Raw genomic sequence first — 23716 nt, forward strand, 5'->3', positions numbered from 1 at the left:
GTATTTGCCAAGAATTTCAAATTTGCTAAATAAGCGTAGCATTAGCACTAGAATGTTTTCTATAATTATGGCATTATTATACTTTATTTGGTTTGCTGTTGCATTGTCTTTTTTTCTTTGGATTTCTAACCATGGCAGCAGCGCCTGAACATTGGGATGTGCTGACTGACCCCCTTATTTTGCAGTTTACATGGGAATAAGCTATAAACTATAAAAATTCGCTCACATTTCATCATTAGAAAATGAGATGTTCTCATGCCTTCTGCATTGTATGGGGGTTCCTGGACTTTTTTTCGCATGTGCATTTTTTTACACCGAGGATGAGCAGTGGTTTCATTATTTCTCTCCACATTTCAAACACTAGAGATTGTAGCCTGAAGCTGATGTTCTGGTGACTTGTTAGGATACAGAATATGCCCCCAGGTCTCTTACCACTGCTTTACAGGGACTCTCTAGACATGACAAGTCTTTTGTTCATGTGTGAAACCTCAGGCACATAACCATCTATCAATGGTAGTCATGCAATATCAGGCCGTTAACCATTTGTAGGTGACACAAAAACATTGTCACCAGACTCTTGTGCAAAGAAGGGTTATCTATGACTGGTTACTGCACTATTGAAAAACTGTGCACAGTATATTGTAATATTCCCAAAAAGTGGTTAATTAAGCATTCAAGATTGTATCGTATATGATCTATCTATCCATGCATCATATGGGAAAACTGGGTGACAACAGATATGGCCAACATTCCAGCTTTCTCAGGGGTTGTCACCTAAATTTCCTACAGTCTTTGAGGAAATAAAATCTGCCTAGCGATCCAGTACAGCAATAAATCTTCTACTGTATATGACTAAATAAATGAGCACAGTTGCCATTTTCAGGTCTCCTTCGAACCTCTTAGAGAACAATGATGGTGGCTAAATTTAACTAAAATATATCTAAAAATAATGCTGAACAGAAGAGAACAGCCCATGAACATACTGTATATTCAATGGGGCTTTTTATAATATTTTTAGATTTTTAGGAGAATTTTGCAGAAAGTGTAATTAACTGTTTACATAATTGGAGGCTCCTTTACATCTGACTACAAAGTGACGATTAAGGCCAGCCATGTTCCTTAGAAAGCTGTCAGCTAGCATGGCCTAGCATGCATATGTTCTCAAAGGGAAAAGGAGAGTAATCCCTTTCCAGACTCAATTGGTGGCAGTTTATCTCATTTGAGAATAGAAGGATCAGACATGTTGAAATCCAATATGTCCAGCCCTTGTTTAACACAACATCTGCCATTGTGGGAAAGTTGGGACAACTCATACACATTTTTGGCCGGCTGGGTTCAGCTGACTTTAAAGTGTATGGCCACCTAAAGACCTTTATTGCATTTGCTTCATGTACAGCTCCCTTTCATATGCCCCATCAGGGAACTCATATAGGATGGACTCAAGTGGGGAACTATGAGCTGTGGTGCACCTGGCCTTTCTGTATATTACACCTAGAAATGTAATTGACACTCTGCAGGACAGCTACAAATTCTTCATGCCTGTTAACTGGGGGGGTCTAAAGCAATACCCATTCAGCTGACTACTGGGGGAGTTCTAAAGCAAGTCCTGATAATCTAATCAATAGGTGGTTCTAAAGCAAGGCCTAATTAGCTGATAACTGGTGGGTTCCAAAGAAAGACCTGATAAGCTGATGACTGGGGGGTTCTGAAGCAAGACCAGATTAGCAGATGACTGGGGGGTCTAAAGCAAGATCTGATCAGCTGATGACTGGGGTTTCTAAAGCAAGATCTGTTCAGCTGGTGACTGGGGGGTTCTGAAGTAAGACCAGATTAGCAGATGACTGGGGGTTCTAAAGCAAGATCTGATCAGCTGATGACTGGAGGTTCTAAAGCAAGATCTGTTCAGCTGGTGACTGAAGGGTTCTGAAGCAAGACCTGAAGTGATCACTTGCCTGTCTTTAATTTAAAATTTAAAGATGACACAACCCCTTTAAGACCTGAAGGTAAAAAAAATCAATTGATATATGTGCAAGCTGTGTGTCGCAATATAAATCGTTTAGGAATAGATGATAATGGATAATTATTCATTACGGGCCTGCTGGGTCAGTTAGTGTGCTGCGAGAGATGAAAATCTTATAGACTCTGCCATTTTGACCTTGAATGAACGTACAGTACTTTAGTTTTCCGCCAACAATGTTTCCATTCTGTAAGATTTATGTGATCATTGTTCTGCTGACTGACAACATTAATAAGTGAGTTATAGAGGAAATGTATAATACTAAAGGAGTGAATAATCTACACTTCAAAACACCAACCGCTTATATAGCGCTGGATAGAAATCCATTGATCTTAGAACGTATCTTCCCACCTTGAAAGATTTTGAAGTGTAAGCAATCTGGATACCAAACTCTATCCTACTTGACCTTTAAGGTAATTTTGCCATTTACAAATAATTTGCCATTCATTTAATACATTTTTTTCTGAAAATAAACAGGGTTTTATATATCAAAATGGCATCTAAACGCCTCGTAATTTGCCAAGTTGTACACACACTTAAATTCAAAGACGTTTCAAAGGCATGCTCCCATTGCCTTGCCTCTATCTGTTGTCGCAGATTAAAATCTGTCTATTTTCCCTCTCCCTGTCCATATCCATTTTCTTCTCAGCTATCTTTTGTCCTTGGCATATCCCGATTCATATATGGTGGAATCTCAAGAACTACCTCCTTTCGCTGTGGCTCATGCTACTCAGATTCAATATGCCAATGGAGTCTGGGAGATAAAGTGTCTTTAATAATAGGATGTCCACTCCATTTATCTTCTCTGAGTACATATTTTCTTTGCATGGTGTGAAAAACATAGCAATATATGCAATTGGTAGGAGATGAGATGTCTCTGTAATTGTCAGGCTATTAGGAGGAAAGAATAGAATTTTATGCAATTTTTTATACTTTAGCATAATCCTGAGCTACAAGAAAATGGCACCCTTACTTAATATGCCAGCACGGTCTCACTTATCAGGGGACATAGCCATGTATTACCCCTTAGGATATTATTCATCAATGAATGTTGAAAATTGTCCACTCCTGGGATCTTTTACCACTAATCTACTCTCCATATATGCCATTTAATCAACATTCAAAGGAACATAAGCTTAATATTATCCTTGGGTCAAAATATATTTTAAAAAAAATCTGAAATCAAGTACTTGAATCACCCTTCTATTTGGCAATTTCTATCACTATAAGCCTTTCTCAGAACTCAAAGAGAACATTGCACAGCTTTCCTAATTTTCTGCATGGCAAATCTTGGTTGGAAGTTAGTAGTGTATATGTAAAACTAAGCAGATTGTCATTCAGACTATAAATGGTTCTTAATCGAAAAAAAAATGCCAATACATAATGGAGAACAACCCCTAAGCAATTAAGCATGGAGTGTCAGGGAACTACATATACAACTTTATCTATGTAAAGTGATGTTATTCTATCATTTGCCATTACCGCTATGATGCCTCTATAATGAGGTGACTCTGTTGATCGTGTCTACACAGCAAAGCCAAAAGTGAGCTCCAGAAATCATAATGTCCTTAGCAGATACAAATCATATTCTTTTCAGTTGGAGGTGTCTATTTGTCATGGTCTTACCTGCTTGCTGCTCTCCTTCGTTTGACATGTGCTGGCGGCCATCTTGGGTCCTGGGTTTCTTGTAGCCTTCCACCCTGCGGCTCCTCCTTCCCCTGGGAGGAGCTGGATGCCTAGCTCATATATATAGGAGGTCTGTGGCTTCAGTTCCTTGCTTGGTCCTCTTGTGTTCACATGCTTCTAAGACTGCTGCTGCTTCTGGTTCCTGATCCTGGCTTCGTCTGACTACCCTGCTGGTTCCTGATCCTGGCTTCGTCTGACTACCCTGCTGGTTCCTGATCCTGGCTTCGTCTGACTACCCTGCTGGTTCCTGATCCTGGCTTCGTCTGACTACCCTTCTGGTTCCTGACCTCTGGCTTCGCAAAGACTCTGCTCGGTTTCACCATCCGTTTGGACTTTTGCTTTACAGCTTTATTTTCAATAAAGCCTTCTTATTTTCACTTATCTCTTGTTGTACGTCTGGTTCATGGTTCCGTGACATTAGGACCAAGCCATGAATTCTGACGGTACAGGGCCATCCTCGCTACCCACGCTGGTTGCCAGACTTGATCAGCAGGATCACCTGTTGGGTCGGTTCGCTGTGGCGTTGCAAACCCTGCTTGAACGCACGGCTCATTTCGCTCCCGTTGCCGATGGGTCGGTTGTCGCTCCTGGGCTCGCTCCTACTGCCGCTTCGGTTGTTGCGCCAGAGTCTACCCCGACACCTGTTGTTGCGCCTGCGGTGTTTCGGGGTATGACCGGTTCTGCCCCTCTTCCACAGCGCTTTGGGGGAGAGCCAACTCAGTGCCGAGGTTTCCTTAACCAGGTGGGCATTTATTTCGAGTTGCTGCCACATGCCTTTCCTACTGAGAGATCAAAGGTGGGCTTCTTGATCTCGCTGCTCTCGGACAAGGCCTTGGCCTGGGCCAGCCCTTTATGGGAGAACAACAATCCGGTGGTTGCCGAGTTTTCCGGTTTTGTTGCTTCTCTTCGGAAGGTATTCGATGTGCCGGCTCGTGCTGCCTCTGCTGCGAAGCTCCTTATGTCCATCAGACAGGGTTCACGATCCGTAGCTGAATACGCCATTGAGTTTCGTACCCTGGCAGCAGAGGTGGGCTGGAATAATGAGGCTCTGGTTGCTGCTTTCTCTCATGGTCTCTCGGATGCCTTGAAGGATGAGGTTGCAGCTAAGGACCTACCAGTTGAGCTAGAGTCTCTTATTTCTTTCCTGATTTTGATTGACACCAGACTCAGGGAGAGACCTTCCTTTAAGGAGAACCTGCGGAGGTCTTCTAACAGATTGGTGCCTACGTTTGCTGTCCCACCCGTGCCTCCCTCTCCTCCCACGCCTCCTGGGGATGACTTGTCTGGGGGTGAACCCATGCAGCTGGGGTTTGCTCGCCTGTCCGAGGGGGAGAGGGCACTCCGGAGACGCGAGGGCCGATGCATGTACTGTGGTCTCGGTGGGCATTTTCGGTTGGCATGTCCGAACCGTCCGGGAAACGCTCGTACCCTGAGATCCTGTCGGGGGCAGATCTTGGGTGGAGTCTCCTCGTCCCCGGTTTCCCGTGTTGACAAACCACTGATCACTGTTGTCCTCTCCTGGGTCGGGGGCTCGGTGACGACCCAGGCGTTGGTGGACTCTGGTGCTGGTGGTTTGTTCATTGATAGTGTGTTCGCTGCCGCCAATTCCATTCCTCTGCAGGCTCGAGGTTCCCCACTGGCTCTTGAGGCGATAGATGGCAGACCCCTTCTGCCGCCACACGTGACTCATGAGACCCTTCCAGTGGGGATAGCCATTGGTGCCGTTCACAGAGAGTCGGTCTGCCTCCAGGTTATTTCGTCTCCACACTACTCGGTGGTCTTGGGGTACCCCTGGCTCCAGAAGCATAATCCGACTTTCGATTGGAGATCGGTCGAGATCCTCTCGTGGTCACCGCAGTGTGGGGCTAGTTGCATCCATGGGTCTGTCAAGTTGCTGTGTACTTCCTCGGACTCTCTGTTGCCTCCTGAATACGAGGAGTACAGGGATGTATTCGATAAGGTGCGCGCGGTTGCCCTACCTCCGCACCGCCCATACGATTGTGCCATAGAGTTACAATCTGGTGCCGTTCCTCCTCGTGGCAAAGTCTATCCACTGTCGGTAGCGGAGAATGAGGCCATGGAGGAGTACGTGAGGGAGGCGCTTTCACGCGGACACATTCGCAAATCTTCGTCCCCGGCAGGGGCTGGATTTTTCTCTGTGAAAAAGAAGGGCGGTGAGTTGAGGCCTTGCATCGATTACAGGGGTCTCAATCGCATCACGATCAAGAACGCTTACCCGATACCCTTGATTTCCGAGCTGTTCGATCGCCTTAAAGGGGCCACGGTCTTTACCAAACTCGACCTGAGGGCGGCATATAACCTGGTAAGGATCAAGGCGGGCGATGAGTGGAAGACCGCGTTTAACACCAGGACCGGTCATTACGAATCCTTGGTTATGCCCTTTGGGTTGTGCAATGCGCCCGCAGTCTTTCAGGAATTCATCAACGATGTTTTCCGTGACCTGTTGCAGCAGTGTGTGGTAGTCTATTTGGATGACATCTTGGTATATTCTGAATCCATGGAGGCCCACATTCTGGATGTCAGACGAGTGTTGCAACGGTTACGAGAGAACAAGCTGTTCGGTAAGCTTGAGAAATGCGAATTTCACCGATCCCAGGTAACCTTCTTAGGTTACATCATTTCCGCTGAGGGGTTCTCCATGGATCCTGAGAAGGTTTCGGCTGTCTTACAGTGGCCCCAGCCCAGTGGTCTTCGTTCCCTGCAGCGCTTTTTGGGCTTCGCCAATTATTATCGGAAGTTCATCAGGGACTTTTCCATGCTGGCCAAGCCTCTCACGGATCTGACCAGGAAGGGCAGTAATTCCCAGGTCTGGCCGCTCGAGGCCATCCGAGCTTTTGAGGCCCTAAAGTCCGCCTTTGTGTCGGCTCCGATTCTGTCGCATCCCAACCCTGGGTTGCCCTTTGTCCTCGAGGTGGACGCGTCTGAGACGGGAGTAGGCGCCCTTCTGTCTCAGCGTAGAACACCAGAGGGTCCTCTGCTTCCTTGTGGGTTTTACTCCCGGAAACTGTCTTCCGCGGAGTGCAACTATCAGATTGGTGACAGGGAGTTATTGGCCATCGTGCAGGCCCTTAAAGAATGGAGGCACTTGCTCGAGGGTTCGGTGGTTCCGGTTCTCATCCTGACGGACCACAAGAATCTGACCTACCTTTCTGAGGCCAAGAGATTGACACCACGTCAGGCCAGATGGGCTCTGTTCTTGTCACGTTTTAATTACGTGGTCTCCTACCTACCCGGTTCCAAGAACATCAGGGCGGATGCCTTATCACGGCAGTACTCCGAGCTGTCCAGGGAGGAGTCGATTCCGACTTCGGTCATACCTCCGAATCAGATCCTGGCCGCCATTCGCACCAGCCTGACCTCTCCCCTGGGTGAGCAGATTTTGGCGGCTCAATCTGGTGCTCCCTCTGGGAGACCCAACGGCAGATGTTTTGTGCCTGAGGAGTTGCGCACTCGGTTGTTGCGAACCTACCATAACTCCAAGACCGCGGGGCATCCTGGAAAGAATCAGCTGTCCTGGGCTGTTTCACGTCTGTTCTGGTGGCCTTCCCTACGTTCCGACATCGCCGCATATGTAGCGGCATGCTCCGTTTGTGCCCAGAGTAAGTCCCCTCGGCACCTTCCGTTGGGCCTTCTGCAACCCATAGCCACCGGGGAGCGCCCATGGTCACACCTGGGGATGGATTTCATTGTGGACCTCCCTGCATCCCGAGGCCATACGGTCATTCTCATGATTGTGGATCGGTTTTCCAAAATGTGCCACTGTGTTCCTCTCAAGAAGTTACCCTCTGCACAAGAGTTGGCCACGATTTTTGCCAGGGAGGTCTTCCGGTTGCACGGTTTGCCTAAGGAGATTGTGTCGGATCGGGGGAGTCAGTTTGTGTCCAGGTTCTGGCGCGCCTTTTGCTCCCAGTTGGGGATTCATCTCTCCTTCTCCTCGGCCTACCACCCTCAGTCCAATGGGGCCGCAGAACGATCCAATCAGGCCTTGGAGCAATTCCTTCGTTGCTATGTCTCCGATCACCAAGACAATTGGGTTGACCTCCTGCCTTGGGCTGAGTTTGCCAGGAACACGGCGGTGAACTCTTCCTCTGGGACGTCTCCCTTCATGGCCAATTATGGGTTCCAACCTGCCGTGTTACCGGAGGTATTCTCTCCCCAGGATATTCCAGCTGTGGAGGATCACCTTTCCGTCCTACGTGCTTCTTGGGTACAGATCCAGAAGTCCCTTGAGGTCTCTGCGCAGCGCCAGAGATTCCAGGCTGATCGCAGACGAGCGCCGGCTCCTTCCTACCAGGTCGGAGACCGTGTATGGTTGTCCACCCGCAACCTCAACCTTCGAGTGCCCACTCCCAAGCTGGCGCCTCGCTTTGTTGGTCCCTTCCGAGTGCTTCGCAGGGTAAACCCGGTAGCCTATGCCCTTGCGCTTCCTCCTGGCATGCGGATCTCCAACGTGTTTCATGTCTCCCTGTTGAAACCACTGGTGTGTAATCGTTTCACTTCCTCGGTTCCTCGGCCTCGTCCGGTCCAAGTGGGCAATCGTGAGGAATATGAGGTGAGCAATATCCTGGACTCACGCCTGGTCCGCGGTCGGTTGCAGTTTTTGGTCCATTGGCGTGGTTATGGTCCAGAGGAGCGTTCCTGGGTTCCCTCCGCAGATGTCCATGCTCCTGCCTTGCTCCGAGCCTTCCACGCACGCTTCCCTCAGAAACCGTTTTGTGCTCCGCGGAGGAGGGGCCCTTGAGGGGGAGGTACTGTCATGGTCTTACCTGCTTGCTGCTCTCCTTCGTTTGACATGTGCTGGCGGCCATCTTGGGTCCTGGGTTTCTTGTAGCCTTCCACCCTGCGGCTCCTCCTTCCCCTGGGAGGAGCTGGATGCCTAGCTCATATATATAGGAGGTCTGTGGCTTCAGTTCCTTGCTTGGTCCTCTTGTGTTCACATGCTTCTAAGACTGCTGCTGCTTCTGGTTCCTGATCCTGGCTTCGTCTGACTACCCTGCTGGTTCCTGATCCTGGCTTCGTCTGACTACCCTGCTGGTTCCTGATCCTGGCTTCGTCTGACTACCCTGCTGGTTCCTGATCCTGGCTTCGTCTGACTACCCTTCTGGTTCCTGACCTCTGGCTTCGCAAAGACTCTGCTCGGTTTCACCATCCGTTTGGACTTTTGCTTTACAGCTTTATTTTCAATAAAGCCTTCTTATTTTCACTTATCTCTTGTTGTACGTCTGGTTCATGGTTCCGTGACACTATTTCAAGGAGTTGTCCAAGATTTTGATATTGATGACCTATCCTCGGGATTGTCATCAATATCAGATCAGCAGAATCTAACTTCAAAATCAGCTTGAAAGAAGAGCAGAAGAGAGCAATATTGGCAGAACTGTCAAGTAGGACAATTGGCTACTCACCTAATGCTGTTGTACTAGGTGCACAACAGCTCTGTAACTGTGTAGGATCTGAGGACTTGGTTGATATAAGCTGTTCCCAGTTCACTGAGAGTTTCAGATGATTTATTAGTGCCAAACAATACTTTTTAAGATTGCACTGATTGCTTCATGAGGTAAGACAATGCTATCTTACCAGACGAAGGGATCAGTCCGATCCCAGTGCATGGTATTTGGCACCAATAAATCATATTCTTAAACTCTCAACAAATCTTCCTTTTGTCAGAGCGCCACCAGTAGTTCTCTTTCTTTACTCTTGTGAGAGCAATCAGCTGTTTGAAATGACCATGGTGCTCTTTGATCGCTGCAGCCTCTTCCTAGGTCAGGGATGTCCTGTTCATCAGTCATGTTGCCTAGGTGCATCTCAGTCCCATTCAAGTGAATAGGGCCGAGCTGAAATACCAAGCACAGCCACTATACAATCTATGGCACTATGGTTGGTAAATTATGAGGAACTGTGGTGCTCACCAGAGTGCCTCAGCGCCCTCAAACAGCTGATTGGTAGGAGTCGGACACCCCCAGACATGATGTTGATGACTTATTCTGAGGATAGGTCATCAATACCAGAATCCTCAAAAACCCCTTTAACTCAACTTCACTCAAAATATTTTTCAATTGGCTTTTATAGCCTGTTATTTTTTGTAGGTATGGAAAAAAAATAAAAATAAACAAAGTAAAAAAAATAATAATAATAATTACCATACCAGATATTTGCTGTGGAAGCATGGACGACTTGACATCTATCAAAGGCCCAATTTTTACTATTGCTGCATTGATATTTAAGAGCTAGATTTCTGCAATGTGCGAAAAAAAATGTCAAAACCCACTTGACCTTTGTTTGCCATGACTGCCTATAAAATGAATCTCTGCTTAGTATCTAGAAGTCAACAGGGATCTGAACTTTTGCTGTCGAGGTCCCCAGCTCCAGCTATGACAAATGCTACTCCTGGATGTGTATTCACAGTCAGTGGGAGAGTCTCCGTCATTTCAGGCCGCCAATGCCTGGATGTGTACATGACCATATCACTGTGCAAGGCAGGCATCATTGTAAATGCACACTGCCCTGAAAACTTTCCACTGTGAGCTGCAATAAGAAGATATTTTCTCCTGTAAATACATAGAGAGCTGTGTGACTCTATTTGTAATAAAAAAAAATATGCTGGTGGTGATATAAAGAGGTTTCGGGATTGATGTGACTGATCCTGCATGCTGAGCTTAGGATAAATCACAGATAAAAGGTCAATAGCGGAGATGAACACCAATCCAAGCTGGACTGAAGGGATCTACAGAGCCATGCATTTCACAGAAATATATTACACCAAGTGTAGAATACAGTATATATACAGTGAGCCATCAGAAATTGCAAGGAAAATTGTTTTCTAGAGGGGTGGGCCTCTGAAAACAGACCATTGAGCATAAAATATAAGAGTAATCAAAATCCAACATGAGATGTTTTGAAGGTCCATAATTATTTCAGTTTATTGCACTAATCCTGTATATGCACTATATCAAGGCACTAACCTGGCACCTGGTGACCTTGGCTCAGATAGTGTTATAGAGTTTACACGATAGATAGATAGATAGATAGATAGATAGATAGATAGATAGATAGATAGATAGATAGATAGATAGATAGATACAGACAAGTAGGTACATGGGTGGATGGCTAAATAGATAGATGAATAGATGATGGATAGATGGATAGATAGATAGATAGATAGATAGATAGATAGATAGATAGATATAGGTACATGGGTGGATGGCTAGATAGATAGATGAATAGATGATAGATAGATAGATAGATAGATAGATAGATAGATAGATAGATAGATAGATAGATAGATAGAAGACTGCTGCAGGAGAGAAACAACAGGGACATGCAAACCAAATAGTATCTGGAAACTTTTATATTGTTACTGGAGTTTAGATGGAGAAGCAGTTCGAACCTCCCTTCCTCCAAACTACATTGCATTGTGGTTATATTTCTATTTAAGAGCAGGACCAATGATAACCCAGAAGATGCATTGTCCAAGTTTTTACACCTGTCGAGAGGTGATATGTAGGGATGACCGAACCCAAACATCACCATGTTTGGTGTTCGGGTGGGTTAGGAAAAACGGAATTCATAGACGGAATGCAAAACGGAAGCCTTTAAGAGAAATTCCGTTTTGATCCGTTATAATAGATGTCTATAGTCAATCATACCAGATCCATCCTGCTTTCCAAAACAATAAAAAAACAGTCTCTCGAACGTTGTATGGTACTTATCAGCACGCAGATCCACCGTGTGACGTGGGCCAAGTTCAGATAAAGTTCAGAAAGTTTTGTAATGAAGCTGACCGGCGAAACCTAGGTCGGGCGGACGCATGAGGAAAGAACAGTTTGTTTTATGCCATTTTAAATTGACATTTTTGTGAGTATAATAAATATCCTTTGGGAAAGTGATCCTTGTGGAACTTCACTATCTTGCGCCAATTTACTTTACAGTGGTTTGGATGTCCTTACGGTGCACCTACCCCTAGATTTCAATTGTGTGGCTGCATTGTGAAGAGCTTGGTAACCCGAGATATCATTACTTGACGGACCTCCATTACGCTGGGCAGCGCGACCACCATTACAAAACTTTCTGCTTTCCATTATACAGGACTTTGTTTTCCGTTTTGCATTCCGTCCATGAATTCCGTTATATTCCATTTTCCTAACCCACCCGAACCCAGTGAAGTTTGGGTTTGCTCATCCCTAGTGATATTTGCTCAGGAAGACTACACCCATACGTCCAGGTCCTCACCTATGGTTTCTAGGTTCATCTACTAGAGCTCTATGTTCCTCACAATTCTTTAGAAGTCTGAAACAAAACAAAGGTTTTCTCATTGATTTTATGAGTGAATTACAGGGCATAAGGAAATGAGAATAGAAAGACCGGAATTGTTATGAAACATAAGACTTGCTCGCCCTGCCTGTGTCACACACAATTGATTAAGAAGGCGATAATGACGACTTGCAAAAATCTAAGGGTTACTTCTTCTTTTTTTCTACTCCATCACAATTCCCATAAAAAATGCTTGACACGTTTGAAGAATAAAAGATGCCAAAATGAAGGTTTACAACACAAAGCCCTCAGATGAGATTATGCCTTGTAATTAAGCATTCTCAATACATCTAATCAGTTTTTACAATCTCCTCAGCCCTGCTGTTACTCTCCATTCGCGACTCCCGGCAGTTTCTGTAGTGTGTTACAGAGATAAGGCCAGAAAACATACCCTGTGTGGTTTATTTCCTCACACCAATAAGAGGACGAAACCATAGGGGTATATTTTATCATGCTAAAATTACCTTGGGAGGGAGGCAAGGAAATCAAGAGACTTTATAGCGATCTAAAGCTAGGCAATAAAGTGCACACTCTAAATAGGAAAGATCAGACTGCGGGTTGGCCGGGGTAGAATAAATTACAGTACTCCCACCAGAGGTTCTGAGGGGGAGGGGAAATAAATTTAGAAGAGAATGACCTTGGAGTCTTTAAGTATCTAAGTATAAACACAATCAGAAATACCATTATGCTTTCATGTCTTATGTCTCTGTTTCTATTAGTTGATTCATGCAACTTTCAATTCTGCTGAAAACTATGACCAAAAAGTAATAGAATAATAAAACTGGCATTAGTAGTAACAATTATATAATAGTAATGATAAAATATAATAGAAATACAATATAAATATGATGTATATATTCAGATTTAAACAGAAATATTCCTAATATTAGCTAATAATATATAGATATTAAGTCAGTTCTCATAATTAGAAATGTATTTTAATTATAGCTATATAGAATCGTATAACCTATATAAAGTCTGATAATCTGTTACCTTTTTAAAGCCCAGAAATTCAATATAATATCGAATTTCACAAGATCTGAAGCAGAAGAATGAGCCAATTGAAAACTTCCTTAAAGATTTTTTTTGGGTGTTTAATTTTGATGACCTATCTCTAGAACGGATCCTGCAAAGTGAAGGAGAGCGCACCGAACATGTGCAGCTGCCCTCCATTCATTTTTATGGAAGTCTCGAAAGTCCTTGGCACATAATGCCGTGCAGCCAGCAATCCGCAGATAGCCATCCTCTGTGATGTCACAGCCCTATAAAACTCTCATCCCGTGGGGTCTCCACCATTGTCCTGTGAGCTGAGCATAGGGATAGACGTGGCAAGTGCTCATGCGCTAGGGACAGTGTTGATAAAAATAATTAATAGAAGAATATTGGAGAGGGGGAGTGCAGGGAGAGTGCCGGGAGAGTACAGAGACTGCAGGGAGACTGCAGGGAGACTGCAGGGAGACTTCAGGGAAAGTGCAGGGAGACTTATTCTGAATCAGTTTTATTTATCTATTCCTACTTTTACTTATTCCTACATCAGCCTTTAATGTAATCCAATACTAATTAAATGGAAGCCTTTATTATTCCAGCACCAGCGTGTTAACCAATACCATCCAGTCTTCACCCATATGGGGGGCCAGGTCTTAATGAAGACCATCCTCATCTTTTGCTGGCTTTACTTCTTCCAAATCATCCTTCAAAGTCTCCATGTCCTAGAAAAGTCAGCAAGATGCAGAGAGAGGAGGAGGTGGATGTTCCTGATGACATATTCTCATCAATATTAGATGATGTGGAAAAGGAGGAAAAGCAGATAGCAGAAGAAGGGCTCCCACCTGAAGAGCGGGAGAGCGCTGGAGTTGGAGAAAAGGGTAGAGCCCTGTTTAAAGGTGTATTAAAGGTGCCGCATGGCAATTAACAATGAAGAAGGGCTATGCAGTGCAGTCTTCATTATTAAATGAAAGGCAGCTTCAGGCTAATTGGCTTCACGGTTCTGCAACATGGCAGCAACCTGCCCGCAGCATGGCCGCTCCGTCTTCCCATACCCTAAAGCAGAGCTGCCTGGGAATACCTGATTTATAGCGATTTGTGACAAATTAATTTGTAACAAATCAAATTTCTTGTCAATCTTCGCTAAGCTGCTGAATCGAATTTTTCAAAACTTCTCTCATCACTAATAATAATATAAAAATAACAGTAATACAAAACTAATCATGTATAGTTTTTCCAGTTAATAATCTTGTTGGGTAATAATTTACAATCATGTTATATTAATTTTGCCCTTTTTAATATTTAGTTAGTAACATAGTAACATAGTATATAAGTTCTTAGTTATTTTTGAGTTAGTTATTTTGACAGAACCTGTAGAAACCAAAGTGTGATGAATCTAACGAAGAAATGGAGTTGCTTTGTTGTAGTGACAAGCCGATAATGATACAGGCGGTCTAGATGTGTACATGTCATTACCAGGAGCATTATTTCACCTTGTATGGCAAAGTGACAGAGAAGTATCACTGTACTGCATGGAACGTCCATTCAGGGAACATCAATACACAGTAACAAATGACATATCCATTGGCCGAGCAATTTTGTCTTTTGTAGTCAAGATCCGTCATTGTCTCCTGCTAAATCATCTTTAATCCCCAACAAAGACATTGTCAGATTCTTAAGAAACATGTAGTTCAGGTCTAATCATTAGTTCTAGTCTCTTCTCAGTTATGCCAGTTGCTTTAAAGCTATTAAGGGGGTTATGCCATGATTGGTGTAAAAAATGAAAGCCATCATAAAATACATGACAATCTCTTTCCAACAAAGCTAGAACCAGCCCTGTACCTCACATGGAACCAGATAACCCCCCACCCACCCATTCATTGCTCCAATTGTTCTGATAAATTCATTTCGGGATGGGAGCTTGAAAAAGAAGATATGGCTGGGGGCAGCTGAAGATTTAAACTGCGCAAGTGCAAAGGCCTCAGTGATGTGGACGAAGCAATAAGGAAAATAAAAACAGCAGGTGGCGCTATACAGATACATTTTATTGAATAACTCAGTGGCTATTCTGAATTTTTCATTATATACAATTACTAAAGTGTTTAGATCCAGTGCTGGTTCAAACATGTAGAATATTTTTCATGGCACAAACCCTTTGACCCCCTGATGACCTTATTTAAATTTATATATTAAATTTTTTTTTTTGTAATTGTAAAAAATGTATGGCACAAAATAAATGTGTATTTACTAAATATATATATACATATATATATATATATATATATATATATATATATATATACACTGCTCAAAAAAATAAAGGGAACACAAAAATAACACATCCTAGATCTGAATTAATTAAATATTCTTCTGAAATACTTTGTTCTTTACATAGTTAAATGTGCTGACAACAAAATCACACGAAAAAAAATAATGGAAATCAAATTTTTTAACCCATGGAGGTCTGGATTTGGAGTCACCCTCAAAATTAAAGTGGAAAAACACACTACAGGCTGATCCAACTTTGATGTAATGTCCGTAAAACAAGTCAAAATGAGGCTCAGTAGTGTGTGTGGCCTCCACGTGCCTGTATGACCTCCCTACAACGCCTGTTCATGCTCCTGATGAGGTGGCGGACGGTCTCCTGAGGGATCTCCTCCCAGACCTGGACTAAAGCATCTGCCAACTCCTGGACAGTCTGTGGTGCAACGTGACGTTGGTGGATAGAGCGAGACATGATGTCCCAGATGTGCTCAATTGGATTCAGGTCTGGGGAACGGGCGGGCCAGTCCAAAGCATGAATGCCTTTGTCTTGCAGGAACTGCTGACACACTCCAGCCACATGAGGTCTAGCATTGTCTTGCATTAGGAGGAACCCAGGGCCAACCGCACCAGCATATGGTCTCACAAGGGGTCTGAGGATCTCATCTCGGTACCTAATGGCAGTCAGGCTACCTCTGGTGAGCATATGGAGGGCTGTGTGGCCCTCCAAAGATATGCCACCCCACACCATTACTGACCCAATGCCAAACCGGTCATGCTGGAGGATGTTGCAGGCAGCAGAACGTTCTCCACGGCGTCTCCAGACTCTGTCATGTCTGTCACATGTGCTCAGTGTGAACCTGCTTTCCTCTGTGAAGAGCACAGGGCGCCAGTGGCCAATTTGCCAATCTTGGTGTTTTCTGGCAAATGCCAAACGTCCTGCACGGTGTTGGGCTGTAAGCACAACCCCCACCTGTGGACGTCGGGCCCTCATATCACCCTCATGGAGTCTGTTTCTGACCGTTTGAGCAGACACATGCACATTTGTGGCCTGCTGGATGTCATTTTGCAGGGCTCTGGCAGTGCTCCTCCTGTTCCTCCTTGCACAAAGGCTGAGGTAGCGGTCCTGCTGCTGGGTTGTTGCCCTCCTACGGCCTCCTCCACGTCTCCTGATGTACTGGCCTGTCTCCTGGTTGCGCCTTCATGCTCTGGACACTACGCTGACAGACACAGCAAACCTTCTTGCCACAGCTCGCATTGATGTGCCATCCTGGATAAGCGGCACTACCTGAGCCACTTGTGTGGGTTGTAGACTCCGTCTCATGCTACCACTAGAGTGAAAGCACCGGCAGCATTCAAAAGTGACCAAAACATCAGCCAGGAAGCATAGGAACTGAGAAGTGGTCTGTGGTTACCACCTGCAGAACCACTCCTTTATTGGGGGTGTCTTGCTAATTGCCTATAATTTCCACCTGTTGTCTATCCCATTTGCACAACAGCATGTGAAATTGATTGTCACTCAGTGTTGCTTCCTAAGTGGACAGTTTGATTTCACAGAAGTGTGATTGACTTGGAGTTACATTGTGTTGTTTAAGTGTTCCCTTTATTTTTTTGAGCAGTGTATATATAATCATACTTCTGATATATATATATGAATGCATAATATGTGGGAAACTACTACTGATGTTTTAGCCATAATATATTTACATATATTATAATATATTATATATTATAAATATATAATAATATACGTAAATATATTATGGCTAAAAACGTATATATATATATATATATATATATATATATATATATGTTTAAACTAAATGTAGCCTCTATTTCTGACTTCTGCTGTATAGGAATACTTACTACTAGTAAGTATTCCTGTCTAGCAGAAGTCTCATATATATATATTTTTTTTAATCAAATAACTGGCCATGCAGTTCTATAGTGAAGTGGTTAAGGATCTTTAATGTAATGTAGAAGGTTGTGAGTTCAAATTCCGCCAGAAGCTTTTCAGAAATAGAGGCTAAATTAGATTTAAATATACTGGGTGTCCCAAAGCACTGACTCCATATATGGACATAGCTATATATGGAGTCAGAGCAGGGAATCCTAAGCCGAACTAGAGTCCCGACACCCTCTCTTCAGAGCAGGGGTGCCTGGTTTAATGCTCGGGTTCTCCTATTGACTTCCATTGTGCTCAGAGCTCCCCAGCATTGCGAAGTATTATACTTGAGTACCAGAGCACGCAAGCACTTTGGTGCTCGACCAACACTACTGGCAATCTAATGATTGCATATTATAGTCACCTAGGGCAGGCCATGACCAAGCTTTTAAGTTGTCCTGGAATAACCCTTTCAATAAATGATGAACTATCCTTTCACTGAGTAATATGAATATGAAAAAATATGAAGAAATGATAAGAAAATAATATAACAATCTACTTTCTATTATAAAACATTTTCATTGTACACTAAATATAATTTATTCACTGAACCATAAAGCCCGTTAAGACCTATTTTGGACAAACAGCCTGCTTGTTGATGGTTTTCAGTTGGCACAGACAAATAATCATATAATAAACTAAAACAACAAAACGTTAATTAGGATATTATTATAAAATGTCATATTCTGCATTTGTTAACTATACAGCCATTGTTAACTAGAAGTGGAGCTTCCCTTATTCTCAAACTTAGTTCATTAAACTAAAGGCTAGATTTGAAAAGAAATAAAATGTGGTCAGTGTTTTTACTATAGACTGACGTCCCCTCGGGCACAGAGTAGTCACTTGTTATGACATGCAGGCAACAGGAAAGAAGAACATTTTCAGATGAAACAGTTCTAATGGTTTCCAGCGAGATGCATGACTGACGATCAATATGCTTACTGGGTGGTGGAATGGGTCTCAGCAGGTATGAGACAAATGCAATCCTAAATGTCACTTCCCGAAGATGTGAAATGACACCAGGTAGCAGAATCGGAATCATCATGCAAATTTGGTAGTTGGCAGGAGCGCTGCCTTTCTGAAGTGTCAGGGCACTTTCATTTTGGGACCTATAATTGGCACAGATGCAAGGCAGTTTTATTGGCACTTTTCCTTTACTGGCTCACATATTTTATCCTACCAGACTCTCTATCTGGAAGGTATTTGAGAGATGGGAATTCACCTTCTGATCTCTTTGTATCAAGGAACATGTGGAGACCAGTAGATATTTACTAATTTTTTAAAATTAGAAATATCGTTTATATCTTAAAAAAAAAATTAGCGAATAAAAATAATTTGCTGTGTTCATTATGTTTAGACAAAAATTAGACATACGTTACAAAATAGTAGAAAGTAGTTCTGTCTAAGAGGGTGTATGTACAGCTGAAAATGTTTTTCTATTTCCCACTAGCATTTAGAGAAAACAATATGTGACTTTGCATATATTCCTGATTAAAAATAAGATGTCATTTTGTGTATATAGCATCTACAGTATGCAGACATCTGTGCCTCATGGTTATGAATTAAACTACTATAATACCGCCTCCTACGTACAAGAATTTAACCACTATTATACTGATCCCTATGTAGAATAATATAACTACTACAATACGTGCTCCTATGTACAGCAATATAACTACTATAATACTGCCCCTATGGACAAGAATATAACTAATATATTACTGCCTTCTATGTACAAGAATATAACTACTATAATACTACTCCCTATGTACAAGAATATAACTAGTATAATACTGCTCCTATGTACAAAAATATAACTACCATAATCAAGGCCGGCGTCAGCACCAGGCATACCCGGGCAAGTGCGGGGGCCCACAGCAGAGCTGCCAGAGGCCAGAAGCAATGAGCGCTTCCATCAATACAGATGGAGGTGCTCATTGCTAGAGCGCAGGGAGCTGTGGTCCTGTCGCTCACTGCTCAGCTCCCCGTGCTCCTCCCCTCCTTCAGGCCAGCTGCGCTCTGAATGGTGAAGCAGGAATACTTCTCACTGCTCCACTATTCAGCCCGCAGGCACAGATCGTGCTGTTAATGGTAATCTGCACAGGCTCCGCCCACACAGTGCTGCAGAGCGATCTGTGCCTGCAGGGAAGAGAGGACTGTGAGCTTCATGAACGGGACAAGGTGAGTAGTTACCGTGTTTTTTTGTTTTTAATACAGATGACTTTATTACTATGGAGGGGGCACAGAGGTCTTTATTACTATGGAGGGGGCACATAGGACTTTATTACTATGGATGGGGCACAGAGGACTTTATTCCTATGGAGGGGGCACAGAGGGCTTTATTACTATGGAGGGGGCACAGAGGACTTTATTACTATGGAGGGGGCACAGAGGTATTTATTACTATGGAGGGGGCACGGAGGGTATTTATTACTATGGAGAGGGCACAGAGGGCATTAATAATGTGAAGGTGGCACAATGGGCATTTCTACTATGGAGGGGGCACAGAGCCATAGGGCATTACTACAATTAAGGGGGTACAATGGGGATTTCTATTATGAAGGGGGCACAATAAGGATTAGGGGATTATTACTATGAATGGACACAATGGGAATTATTACTGTAAAGGGGGCACAATGGGGATAATTACTGTGAAGGGGGCACAATGGGGATTATTACTGTGAAGAGGGAACATATAGGGCATTACAACTGTGAAAGGGGCACAGAGAGGGCATAACTACTGTGAGGGGCACACTTCTCTACAAAACTACTGTGAAGGTTGCACAATGAGGGAAATACTACTGTGAGGGGGTACAATTATTTTTTAAGTATTAAGTCGGTGGGGTGCCAGAGAACGGACCTGCCCCGGGTTTCAAACACCGTAGGCACGCCACTGAAGCAGGGAACTATTTGCTCCCTGCTCCACCATTGAGCTGCCAGCGCTCCACAGCAGCAGCAGCACGATGTCCTCACACATCGTCCTGCTGACCTGTGTAGGAGGAGGAGCGGGGCAGGCTGGGAATCAGCCTCTGCTCCTCTTACACAGTAGCGCGATGTGTCACAGTATCCTGCTGCTGCTGATGGGGAGCGCAGATCATGGGAGGAGCCAGGTGACTGTTATTGTTTGTTTTTTTTTCACTTCCTGTGAAGGGGGCACATCTGAGCATAACCACTGTGAAGGAGGCACTGGGCACATATCTTGGCATATCCACCATAAGAGGGCACATATCTTGGCATATCTACTGTGAAGGGGGCGTGAAGGGGGCACACATTATGGCATATCAACTGTAAGGGGGCACATATCTTGGCATATCTACTGTGAGGGGGCACATATCTTGGCATATCAACTGTGATGTGGCACATTTTTTGTGATATCTACTGTGAGGGTGCACATATCTTGGCATATGTACTGTGAAGGTGCACATATCTTGGCATATCTACTGTGAGTGGGGCACATATCTTTGCATGTCTACTGTGAGGAGGCACATATCTTGGCATATCTACTGTGAGGGGGCACATATCTTGGCATATCTTCTGTGAGGGGGGCATATCTTGGCATATCTACTGTGAGGGGGCACATATCTTGGCATATATACTGTGAGGGGGCACATATCTTGGCATATCTACTGTGAGGGTGCACATATCTGTGAGTAGACCTGAGGGACTGAAACACTGGGTAGAAAATAACAGTAGGCACATAAGGACTGGTTCACATATATCCGCTCTGTAGCATGCTGTGTGTAAGGTATTTCATCTATAATACATGCAGTTTCATTGCTGTAAGCGCCGTGCAAAATGCCACAAGGGGCCCACTGAGACTTTATCGCCCAAGGGCCCACATGAACCTGGAGCCGGCCCTGACCATAATACTACCTCTTATGTACAAGACTATAACTACTATAATACTACCTGTTATGTTGCTGCCCACTATGTGCTGGAATATATCACTATAAATACTGTATGCCCCCTATTGACAAAAATATGGAAATGTTTTTAGTTGGAATTCTTCTTAACCTTTACAGAACACGTGGACTTTGTAGGGTTTTCAGTATGGCGATCACAAGCACATTATAACTTTGTTCCTTGTTATAATTTTGCTAATGTCACCAGGGAGTTTTTCCAATGAAATATCGTCAGACTAGCACTTTGTATGAAAGTTTTTTACGACTGCTGTTTCTGTTTATGCCTTGTGTTGTTGTATTTCTTTCTGTTCTTGTGTTTCGAAAGCCAATTACTGTGACTAACAGAGCACTGTAAATTTTTGCAAATGCGTATTGCTGTCTCTGTGGGATGCGTGGCATCTCTCCTCACGTGTTTTTGTATCACTCCAAAATGAACGGCTTCTGTTTAGCATATGGCTCCATACTTATTTATCTGCTCAAAATATCGCAGCTCAGGAGTGATTACCTCGGAAGACGCATGAATGTTTCATTTTTCAGTTCAAAATTAGTTATAAATAGAATGTACGCACTTTAAAAACCTGAATTCACGTTGAATTTGGGACAATCAATCATTACAAAGTTGACAAGCTTCAGAACTTCAGTAAGGTTTCGAGGTTGAAATTCAAGGACAATGTAGGAGATTAGAAAAAAGGTCTGCTCTTTTTCCATAAACAGCGCCACCCCTGTTAATGTCCATATCAGGCATTGCAGGTTAAATTAAACAGAGCTGAACCGCAATGCCAGACAAAGCCCATATAAAAGAGACTATATAATATCAGACCCTTTTTTCGAATACAACCCATTGCATTTAATGCTTAAACCTTTTTGTATATATTTGTAATATTATTGGTCTTCATTGGTAGTCGACTGGTTTGGAAATCTGAAAATACAATGGGGGTAATTTGTCAAAAGCATTGTTTTTTTTTGCACATACATTTCATTTCTAAATGCATCATACAATTGAGGGGATATAGGGCCTCTTAGTTGTTGGGCCCCATAGCAGCTACTATGACTGCTACCCTGGTAATTACACTAATGCTCCAGTGCACGTATTAGTAAGACTGGTGCATGAAACGCCAGTCTAAATTAAAGGGGTTGTCTCACTTTAGCAAGTGGCATTTATCATGTAGAGAAAGTTAATACAAGGCACTTACTAATGTATTGTGATTCTCCAAATTGCTTCCTTTGCTGGCTGGATTCATTTTTCCATGACATTATATTATACACTGCTTGCTTCCATGGTTTGGTTATGACCACCCTGTAATCGTTTAGAAGAGGTCGTGCTTGCACACTATAGGAAAACAGCACCAGCCTATGTGTGGCCTAAGCCACCAGAGAGGCCAGCACTTTTTTCTATAGTGTGCAAGCACGACCACCCCTAATGGACTGCAGGTTGGTCATAGCCATGGAAACGAGCACTGTAAAGTGTGAAGGAAAAATGAATCCAGCCAGCAGAGGAAGAAATATGGATAATAACAGTATATTAGTGTCTTGTATTAACTTTTTCTACATAAAAAATGCCACTTGCCGAAGTGACACAACCCCTTTATATTGCCACTAGGGGTAGCTAACTTCATACTGTTTTATTATTGAAATAAAGGGGTTGTCCCATGAAAAATAATCTGCAGTTTTCAAAACAGCACCTGGATCTGAAAACTTTCGTAATTGCATATAATTAAAAATTTTGCATAACCACTGAGTTATTCATAAAAATGTATCTGTATAGCGCCACCTGCTGCTTATTTCCAGCTCCATCTTACTTAGATCGGCGCACATGCTCAGTTCCATCCTTCAACTCCCTTCTGAGCTGTGAAGGGAGAGACCTGCAGAAAGGACATGCCCCTGGAACTGCAGCAGAAATAATATGCCCCCTAAGTTGCCAGCTTGATATAAATCTAGCAAAGCAACTGGAACAATGAATGGGGAGATCTCTGGATCCATCTGAGGTTCAGAAGAGGGTCTAGCTTTGTTAGAAAGAGATTGTCTTGTACTATATGATGTCTGATTTTAATTTTTTACATTAACTGTGGTTTAACCCCTTTAAATGTATAAACTGTATGCAGTAAACCCCTAAGCTCCCTCTAGTGGTGGCTATGGGCCACCAGAATTGTATGGCACAGCTCTATGTATATGCAGGTGAGGTTTCATTCAAGCTTTTCAGGATTCAGTGAATTCCTTAAGCCACGGGGGCATAAGTAAAAAAAAAATCATGGGGCTACGGACTACTGAGCGCTCTTGTTATATTTCTAATTCCTTTAACTGTATAAAGCAGCATATATGAAATAAATAATATTTATGGAAAGACGATAAACAGGTATTGGGAAAGTGTCTGAGATTTACAGGCTGCTAGGAATATCCACGACCTTCTTTATGAAATAGGCCTTATTTAATTACCAATGTATAAAACAAAGGTTAATGCCCACCACCACAGTCTCTGCCATAAGCATTTTCTTCCTCTAAGTTCCTTAGGTTTCTCAGAACGCAGCAAATCCCCAGTGTCATATATCAGCAGCCAAGGAGCACTTATTACTTACAAGATCTTCTTTTATACCT

At 43.4% G+C, this 23716-nt stretch overlaps 1 protein-coding gene across 1 annotated transcript in view; it reads left to right on the forward strand.

The window, feature by feature from the left end:
- Positions 1-23716, forward strand: part of CAMTA1 (calmodulin binding transcription activator 1) — a 1602965-nt gene that overhangs the window by 533408 nt on the left and 1045841 nt on the right. The gene's annotated exons all lie outside the window — the stretch shown is intronic.

Source organism: Bufo bufo, chromosome 1, assembly GCF_905171765.1.
Source record: "Bufo bufo chromosome 1, aBufBuf1.1, whole genome shotgun sequence".
Taxonomy (NCBI): domain Eukaryota; kingdom Metazoa; phylum Chordata; class Amphibia; order Anura; family Bufonidae; genus Bufo; species Bufo bufo.